Source organism: Chanos chanos, chromosome 1 (assembly GCF_902362185.1).
Source record: "Chanos chanos chromosome 1, fChaCha1.1, whole genome shotgun sequence".
NCBI lineage: Eukaryota > Metazoa > Chordata > Actinopteri > Gonorynchiformes > Chanidae > Chanos > Chanos chanos.
In genome coordinates, this window is record NC_044495.1 from 21401297 (window position 1) to 21412210 (window position 10914).

A 10914-nucleotide genomic window follows, 5' to 3' on the forward strand; every position below is an offset into this window, starting at 1 on the left:
TGTAGTGCCGATAGAGGTTCTCCTTTAATTTTTTATGATACTGATAAGTGGGTTTGGACGGATTTTCTCGTATCCAGTTGTAGTGATAACAATCTATCCGAACATCACTAAACATGAAATATCTGTTCCCTAAAAAGGTAGCAAACCCGTAAGGTGCATTCTTATTACAGCAAAACTAGAACACGAGGTTGTAAAAAGATGGATTTTTAAACAGACATTGTCGTCCTATATTTGATGCAAGACGAGTAACTGTTCATTGTCATGATGAACCAGTGGGATATTACCGGCGGTTAAGAATAAATTAAATTTAATAGTGACATATGCATGACGTGGGTGCCAAATACTCGACAACCATAGCTATCAAGCTGTACAGTATTCAGAGCCCCCTACCTGAAATCCCCTAAGCGAAACGCATGGAACTGACTGTTACATGACATGGGACTAATCAGAGAGTATTATGAACGTATAGAATTGTAATTCCCCCTGTTGTAGGTAAATTTTACGCTGTGACAGGTGGAATATACAACGAAATCGACAAATGACGGAACGTTTATTTGACAAGTAATTTGTTTAGACTCAAGGCTTGAGTAACCACTGCAAACTTTAATAAACAATGCTAAGATTCAGATCCTCACCTTCTTAACCTGTCTTCTTAATTAAAGCTTTTCACTTTGCGAAGATCGACAATGCGAAATATGTGTACAATTAAAGCCAGTAAATCGTCATAATGTATTTGTAAAGTATTGCTGCACAGGTGCATTTTACAAGCTTAATCCACTTCTGAGTATTTCAAATGAAATACTTTGAACGTTATTCGAAAAAGATTGATATCAGCGGATGCAGCCTACACGGACTGTGTGGCAGTTGGTTCTTTCCTCAAGAATCATGAAAATATAGACTACCTAATCCATGCACATGGTGTGCTTTTACTTTGTAACACCGCCCTCAGGAACCTAAATGTATGAAACTCAACATAACGTAGCCTAATAGCGATAGAGTACTGACGAGTGTAGAGACAGCCTTGGAGGCGTGAGCAGCGTTGCCTACACTTTACTCGCACTCTCAGACACACACACCCCTCCCGATTAGGGACCGCGTGCTTCGCCTCCCATCCTCTAGACCCTCTGGTGTGTGGTAAGAGTATTCCTAACGTTGGCGTTTAGCCTACTAGCAAACAGCGACTGTATTCTATTTAATCTACATCAAAAGGCGATAACACCTGTGTTCAGACGTACGGGTCGTCCCAGAGCGCAGCTGATTTTATAGCTGTAAAAACGCCCTTTGGATTATAATTTTGTTGGATGTTGCAACGGATCTTGAAACCGTACGGAGCAATGGACCTTTAATGTCCCTTGTAGTTGTAGGATAAGGTAAGAATAGGGTTGACTGTCAATACTACCTTGAGGACTACTGGTTTATACTGTTGCCACTGAGAGCGTGTCGTGCCGAACCTGTGGCTTGCCATGACGCATCGGCCACAATAGAGACACGCTGAGGAGCAGCACAAAGGTTTGGACCAGAAGCGGACGGAGAATTCTCTCTATTTATCTGTATAGCGTATATCCAAACCCTAAGCACTTAACATGTCCACCACAACGAAGTTCAAGAAGGACAAGGAAATCATCACGGAGTATGAGAGCCAAGTGAAAGGTAAGAGGTTTCCTCCTTGGAGTAGACTAATCTCACACTCCTGATTTACTGACTACCGCCTAGACTACCTGGCAACTGCTCAACACCACACGCGGGGCGTGTATCGGTTCCGGCAGCCTATAGGATAACGTTTTAATTATTTACGAGTAAATGTATTTCCCTGGTTGTACAGGTAAATTGTGTCAAGGTATTTCTACGATGTTGTATTTCATTGCCTTCTTCACTTAGTGTATGTATGTGCGAGAATTAAGTCATTTTAAAAACAAAAACTGTATTTGTCCTGTTCCGTTATACTCGTGTTTGTCCTTCCCTTGTGCGCATCCTAGCAGAAATGCGCAGCGCGGCAATCTCTGCGCTCTAGCTCTACGGGAGCATATTTAACAACGATTAATCGATTAAAAATGGAGCGCACGTATCCTGGGGGCTCCATGGCAACTGCCCCTACCCATGCCGATTGCACACAGGTGTATGTGTAGAAAAGAAGCGCCTTGCAATTGTACGTGAGGCTTTACATCTCGTTCGAAGGCGAGCACGCCCAGTCTGAGAGACAGGTTATCTCCAGATGATTCCCTGATGTTCTGAAAGAGAGCACCTGTCTTAAAATGGAGATGAATTTGCGACCAAACCCATCTGCAACGATGTACCTGTAAATTGGTCTTTTATCAGAATCTTACTGACGTTTAACATGGCGGCATTGAGACTGCTGTATGAAATGCAAAAATGGGGAGGTTGTAGGTTTTTTTAAGCATGCTGGATCTTATCTTTAAATCACCTTCATTAGTTTAGCTGTTGTATTTTCCTGAAAGAGCAACTGCATTTGTCAGGTGTGTTGGAAATCCAGCACTACCTCAGAGTATGGATTGATCCCCTTTCGCTTTATGTACATGTATACACACACACACATACGTGTGTGTGTGTGTGTGTGTGTGTGTGTGTGTGTGTAAATATATTTACATACACAAAAACATGGGTTGTGTATGGACACACAGATGTGTACTCATGCGTTGTGTGTGTGTGTGTATACTAAGGATTAAACATAAATATAATTTTAAGTTGTTTGTGGGTGCAGGTGTTTGAGTGCATGTATGCAGGACACTGTGTGTGCTGGTACGGGGTCTGTGAACAGGAGATTGCAGGCATGTGGGTGTGATGGCTGTCAAATGTACCCTTTAAACCCCACATGGGCACTGCAGCACATAGCCAGAGAAAGAGAGCAACAGGGCGAGTGTGCACACATGCATCCTTACTAGTGGAGGGCTACTACTGGCTGATGCTAGTTTTGTTCATCATTACTTCTGTCCAAGTAGGAAGCCCTCTGTTGTTTTTGCAGTTATTAGATTTCTATTAGGTTTTTGTTTGTTTGTTTGTTTGTTTGTATGTTTGTTTTAGGCAATGCTGAAAGATTGCGGCACCTCTTCAGGAGCTGCATGGCTTTGTGGTATTTTTTTTTGCACCCCCATTACACATGTTCTGTTAAAGGTCACACAGTTGTGTTCTTCTGACACTTTTGTCAAAGATAAAACGTAGCTGTGGCAAATTACCACCTTAATCTCGTGCATACTCCCTGGTTTAAGCTGTCAACCACAAACATACTTTTAGAAAATAGGGATAACGGTTTGCCAAAGCAACACAAAATTAGACTTGATGGAAATGATGGTGTCCTGACCTCAACAGTCATCCAAAAAATGTTGAACTTACAAAACAATGTAGTCACCGCATGCTAATCACAAATGAGTGTCCTTGCTCCTCTGAATAAAACAGCTCTTATCTCATAAGCACTTTTTCCAAATTCTTGCACAATATACAATTTATAGTAGATCACTGTCAAAACCTGGCATCATAGCAGGGAGATAATGACGACTGTATTTAACATCTTCACCATTAGTCCAGTTAGGCTGAAGGTTTCCATGGTCACCTTTGTGAAGGTCACCAGCAACTGTTGAGAGAATGATGACAGACTTAGCAGTTACTGAGGGTGTTTCAAACTTGATGAGTATACTGAGTTGTCATTAGCTGAATTGTTGGTAAAATAAAACTTTGGAAATTTCAAAACAATATAACTACCACGTGCCAATCAAATTTTGGGGGTGTTGCTGGTCTTACCAAAACATAGTCCTTAGTAATTCATTGTTCCATAGTAAGAAACCTGGCACACATACTCATTATGTGATTGAAAAGCATCTTGAAAGATATGATTCAAGTTCATCACTGGATGATGCAGTAATGAAAGAATTAGTGAAAATGTCTAAATCCTTAGCCTTTTTTGTCATATTTGTATAATTGGAAATGATTATACTGCTTCTTATGTGTATAGGTGTAATTAGGGTCCTCCAGTATTTGTGTCTCTCAGTCAATAATGTACAGTAAACTTCTAAATTGTCACGTTTCTGCTTGGCCCCCCTTATTGCTGCTCGTGGTTGTTAAAGGCACTATAACCTGTCAGAACATGAAACCTGATGCTTTAACTACACTGAGGTGTGTGAATGTGTCCTTGTATGTGTTTGTGCATGTGACACCCTCTGAAGTATCATTTTTGAGCAAGTAAACACAGATTGACAGTAGGCACCTCCTGCCCTATGCCCTTTTCTGTGGACACATTGCCCGCAGCCTGTGTGTGTGTGTGTGTGTGTGTGTGTGTGTGTGTGTGTGTGTGTGTGTGAGAGGAGGGGGGGGGGGGGGTTGTGTAACTTGGTCATTCCTTGTCACATCACGCACCAGGACACCCACCACCTCTCATTGTTTTTTTTATTAATGATTTGTTTGGGTCAGATAAGTATCCCTGTAAGATTTTTGTATTTATATTATTTGATTTGTGAAAAAATGAAGTGAATTGATTGCACCTGAGATGTACTCTTTGACTATACAGGAATCACAGAATGTTTGGTAAAAAATAGTTGATCATCCCCAGTATACCGCTGGTATATAAAAATGGTTCCCTTTGATGATCAGTTAGTGTGAAGCTGCCATTTTGAGTGCTGTTTCTTTGGCCTTTCTAGTGCTTTCTCAGAGATGGGCCTAAATCCTCACCTTGCCCTTGTCTGAAATTCACCAAAAATAAATGATGTTTAACAAAATGGGCAATTCAGATGTTATGAACCGTGATTACATGTAGTGCATGTATTGCCCATTTGATGGCTGTGGTTTGGAGTTGCTTTGGGGGACAGATTTTTTTTTTCCTTTAAAGAACCAAATTAAAATACATTACACTTAACTCTACATGTCTAATCTTATTTCTTGGAGGTAAAACATATGGATGATATTTTCTTTCTCATCTTTCACATTGTCTCATCCAGAAACAGGAGCAGGGCCAGAAAAAGGTATATTCAGAGTATTTGCCATGGCTGCAGGAGTGGTCTTTGGTCATTTGTTGGAATTTCTCATTTCCTCATCATTTGTCAGTGAGGAGTTTTGGACAACTGTATAATCAAAGCATCTGTGCTGGGTACAATCAATTAGATTTACTTTTCACAAATCAATTTATATTTCTAATAGAACCATTATACAGATATCCTCATCTATCTTTAACTACACAAATCATTTCAGATCAGTGTGTGGTGGTAGATGTCAAAGTCCACGTGATTTCAGATGGAATGACCAAAGTCTTTAAGTCATACCATTATATGACTCAGACTGTGGTTCTTATGAGTGATGGTCATAAGTAGCTGTTCTTAGATGTTGCTATTCTCAGTTAACCAAGCCACAACCCCAGCACACCCACACTCACACTATATATATGTGTGTGTATGTGTGTGTGTGTGTGTCAGCATGTGTAGGCCATGTATTAGTCTCTCACTCTTTTTGTGTGTTTTGTTTCATATGTTCAATGCTCACTGACCCTTATAAATCTATTGTTTGACCTTGAGCTCCCTAATCATTCTAGAAACACCCTTTTTCTCTGTAGAGATATGTGTGAGTGAGATGACTCTACTTTGAATTTTCCAATATGTCTTAGTAAGTTCCCAGGTTTTTTAGTCTTTTATATGGGAGGTAGCGGGGGTTGCTCCAGTGTCAGAACAGGAAATGGTTTCCTCAGCAAGAGGAAGTGCAGAGGAAAGATGGGTGCAAGACCTCGCCTCCACCTGCAGTCGCACACAACGGAGCCAATGGGCTGATTCAGCATCCCAAATCCATATTACATGCCAAACAGTCCACACAAATGTGGTGTGTGTTTGTGTGTGTGTGTGAGAGAGAGAGACAGAAAGAGATTTGATTTGATGTTGGGTTGCAGTATTGGCAGCTATCCAGCCCAAAACCAATATGTCTCCAGCTTAGACAGAACTCTGTCATATCGTAGATATCCACTGTAGCGACACAGACGTATACAGCCTGTCATCAGTTCAGATAAGAGTTCACAAAGCCCACTGTTACATTCTGCCATGTAATAATATAGGGAAATATGACAGTGTGCCTAAGAGCAGTGAGTCATAGTGTACACAGAGTAACAGCATAGACAGGAGCAACAACAGAGAGTAGTGAAACATCTCAGAGTAGCAACACAGTGGAACAACACAGCTCAGTGTAACTAGTTGTGAGATTTCTTTGTATAAAAGTCTGGAGCAATCTTAATGGACACAACCCCACTTTGGTAAAACCTGGACCCTTTGAGGTCCAGATGAAGTTCCTTTAGTCTGGTGGTAACTTAAGGCAGTGTTCACTCTTGCCGCAAGAAACTTGAGCTCAAAAGAGACTAAGGACTGTTCTCTCTGTCTCTGTCTCTGTCTCTCTCTCTCTCTGTCTATCTATCAATTCATATATCCATCTATATATCTATTTACATATGAGTGTGTGTATGACAGCTGTTTGCTAAAGCACTCTCCAACCGGTTTTGTCAGTGATGGTGTGAAGGTTTACAAAATGAAGGATTTCTCCAGCAAATGTATGTATCCTTGAGTGGGTGGTGTGTCTCTGTCTGTGTCTCTCTGTGTGTCCATGTCTCTTTCTTTCTTTGTCACCATGTCTGTGTCTTTAGATGTGTGCATGGTGTTCAGAAATGAGAGACCACATCCAGCTTTTTGTTCTGTTTTTGTTTTTGTTTTTTGGGGGGTTGTTCTGTAAAGTGTTATTATCTTCGTTAATGAACAACTTGGGAAGGGTGTAACACATGATTGAATAAATACTCCACCCAGCAGTAAATATCTAATTTACCAGGACTCTACACTAGAGGCTGTCAACACACAACCAACCCAATGCACCAAGCTCTGTCTAGAGAAGATTCAGCCTACTGAACTGAGTACAGTTTAACAGCGATTCACTCGTACAACTCTGTCGGTTTCTTCTTTGTTTTAAGCTACATATGGCCATGACACTAAGTGTGGACTTACTATTTAAAATTGTCGTTTATAACCTTGATTCCCTATCACCCTGAAATAGGTTTCTATACTTGTATATTACAGAAGTGCTGTCACACAGTGTCATATCATGTGATTCTCTATTGCTTCTCTATCTCTGTCTCTTTTTCTCTCTCTTTCCCTCTCTCTCCCTTTCTCTATCTCTCTCTCTGTCTCACACACACACACACACACACACACACTCTTTCTCAGTAAGACTGCTGCTCATCACACAAATTCTGTTAACTACAGGAGATGTAATTCTGCTCATTAAGCACCGTATGTGTATGTGTGTGTGTGTGTGTGTGTGTGTGTGTGTGTGGAACAAGCAGATTGTGGGAGGCTGTTCTGACACATGATAATGATTCCCTAGACACACCAATTCAGATTCCTCCATTCTCCTTCAGTGAGAATCTAGAAGAGAGAGAGGGAGGGGGGAGAGACTTTGGATCGTCCTTACTCTTATTGCTTTAGCATTAATTTCACATCAGATGAATAGGGTTGTGAGCTAGAGGAGAATAAGGAAGGCTGGCAGAAATGGTAGAAAAGGAGAGGAGAAGCATTGGATGTAGAGGAGAAAGCAAAAGAGTACTGGTACAAATAGTGAGTGAGTGTATGGGTATTGTAATATCTGAGACCCTGACTGCAGAATATTGATGGTATGGCTGGAACCACTTCCAATGTACTTCTATGCAATTAAAAGTGTCTGTGTTTAATGAAGCACTCATTTAAACCGTTTTAGTGTCAAGATGTTTTAATCCAGTGGGTCAAACTGACTTTGCAGAATTTCTGAAGCAAAGATGTTCCATTCAGTCCATCCAGTCAGTGCTTTTTGTGCAATCCCCGGTACTGATGGTTCGCACATTCAGCCTGCTCTGCTGCTGATAACGTCGCTGTTGCATATTTGAATATACGAGCGGTGTGTTTGTTTTTGATGCTTTTATTGAGTGCGTTGGTGTTTATGGTTCATGTGCGTTTAGTGCAGGTATGGGATGGACACGTATGCATGCGAGTCAGAGGTGCTAACGCGCAGCATGCCTGCATTCTCCTCCTTTTTTCCTTGTACCTCCCGCGTTGCTGAGCAGATGGCTTGTTGCCATGGTGACACAGTTCAGGTCGGGCTCACGTACATGCCTCTGGTTCTCAGACAAGCTTACCGAGGTCACAAGTTTAAAGTTCAAAAATGCAGCAGAGCTTGAGAATGGCTCTGTAGACTACTCTACACCACTGAATCCCAATCTAACGGCGCCTTCATTTCCCCATTATTTATACAAAATCACATAAGTCTGTTGGTAGGTTATAATGAAAGTGGAGGGAAATCATGCAAATAAAAAACAGGGATGTCTGATTTTGGTCAAATTTGGTGACAGTGTAATGAGTGAGTGCCCAGTCACATGCCTGAGTTTATGTCATCTCTGCACAGAAGAATCTGTCTCTGGGTGGTTCCTTTCATCTGATAAGTATCATTTTAATAAATATTTAGGGCACGTTTAAGAGACTTTCCCTAACATGTTTTACTCTTCTGTACACTTGGTTTCTTCCAATCATCACTGTGTCCATTGGTTAACGGCTATCCCACACCATGTAAGGGCTGCTGCCAATTCAGGCAAATGTGGCAGACATTTTTTTTTTCCTACCACCTGTGCATTTCTTAGCTCTTTGTGCTTTTCATCCATGCTTTTGTTGCAGTAATGACTTCTCATTTTGTTTCAGTATTTGTGATATTGAACTCTCAAAATAATATGTCCACCACACATTGATTGAATGTTGTGGGCATGGCCTTTTTGACAAAATAGCTGTAAAGCAAGAACACTATCCACCAAATCTTCACCAATTCTGTCCTCACCAAATTTTGGGCACATGTTCAAATTCAGATTTGGCTTCATGCCTTAGGTGGCATGATAACAGGAAAATATCTAAAAACGTCTCTAATTCCTCAACCAAATGCTGCGTGCTATGTGTTTCTCCAAGGATTCAACAGTATTTGCAATGAACGAGTGGTATTTCAAAAAAAAAAAAAAAAACCACAACAGCTATTAGCCTTTGACAGATATTTAACGGGTTTCTCAACATCTGATCCTAATGAATCTTAGTGAAAATTTTAGCTCCAAACCTAGTACTAGCTTTAAATCAGATGGTCTGTAGGGAACACTGTAGTGTTACAACTCATTTAAACAAGCATATATTAGGCTACATTAAATGTACTTTTATGTACCTTCTGAGAAGAAATTCCCCCTCTGAAGATGATTGTTTTCCTCTCTCTCAAAAGCCATTTTGCTTTTTGGCCATTTTGAATTCTTTTTTCCTCCAAACCCTGCCTTTGTAACTCAGTCCTAGGCCATAGATCAAAGTAGAAATGTTGAAATTTTTATAGTTGCAAATAACATGCCGATCCACTGTTGCAATCTTCGATTTTTAGAAGAAAAACATCTTACATTGTCTGGCCCATGGCACAAAGAGATACTCAGAACCACATATGGACAGGAGAACATTCTAACATTGAGTGGCAGTGATTTCTAAATACTACATGCTAAGAAAACAGAGTGGTTGTTTTGAACATCAGGTAAGAACTGGAGAGGGGCTGACCTCACCTTTTTGAGCAGGTCTGAGACTTTTTCATACTCTGAAGACAGTAAGTTTTTCTGTATCAGAATTCACCCCGCTACAGAAATGAGATGGCAAGCAGCAGGAAATGAAAGACTGAAAATGATTAATCAGTAAAGACAGGAAAACACCAGTAAAAGATTTTCACAGTGGTACTAAAGCATTTTCATTCAACACAGCCTTCAAATAAAGAGACAAATTTGTAATGTACACATATTTTAGAAAATCTAACCCTGCATGTCCTCAGAGGTTGTAATTTAAGTTAAAAACAGTTAAATACAATGTCATCTTTATAGACTGCAACAGAAACCGTTGAACTTTAAAATGCTGGCTGTCAGCTGATTTAGTGTGATGAATATCTTTAGTATGACTCTATTCTCTGAGTGCTCACAGCTGTTCAGAGTCTGACTGCAGTAGTTACACATATGGAATACCTTCTTATGCCCTGTCTCATTGAAGTCCTCCTTCATCAGTTCTCCATAAGGAGAGGATGCAATGCCCAGCCTCCCTTGATGAGCTTTGTTTTGTTCCTTCAAAAGATGTGTACAGACTTCTTGTCTCTTAAAAAGCATTTTCAGTAGTGATCACACGATAGCATGCCCAACTTTAGGTCTATAAATTACTACTAAATATGTGGGTAACTAAGTACATGTCTTTTACATTTCACATAAAGAACACATTGTGCTATTTTCAGTAAACAAGACACACATACACCCTACCACATTACAAACTGGCTTACAAAAGTTTCTCAGTCATTAGGTGATTCTAAAATGAAGTAATTAGTGAAAATGTCCATAATTCTCAGTTAGTATGCCTGCTGTCGTTATTTTCCACACTTTGTCTTGTATGAATGACTTGTCCCGTTCATCTGATAAGTGGAGCTGTGGCAGCATAGTTCCCAGCCGGTACATTCTGCTTGGACGTAGCTAACTGCCACTTGCAGCTATATATTTACACTTGGATTGGGTTTTCTTGCTTTTCTCTTGTTAGGTAATGTTGTTCATTTTTACCTTGTGTGTCTGTGTGTCAAAACAAATTACATTAATCGGGTTACTGTGAGATTGAGTCACTGGCAGAGGTCTGTGCAATATTTTGGTGCTTAAGCAAACCGTAGGTTATTTTGAGGTAATCATTTTAAATAATAATTCAGTTGATCCAATACAGCACATCCCAACACAGCAGCAAATGGGTTCAGTTTAGTAAACGTAATTTGTGGAGTTAATTTGAAAATATGCGTTTGTACAGTGGAGTATTTTGATAAGACAGTGCCTCTGGTAGGCTTTCTACAGTTTCAGAAACAGCATTCATTGTAAGTTTCTGTAAAGGCTTCATA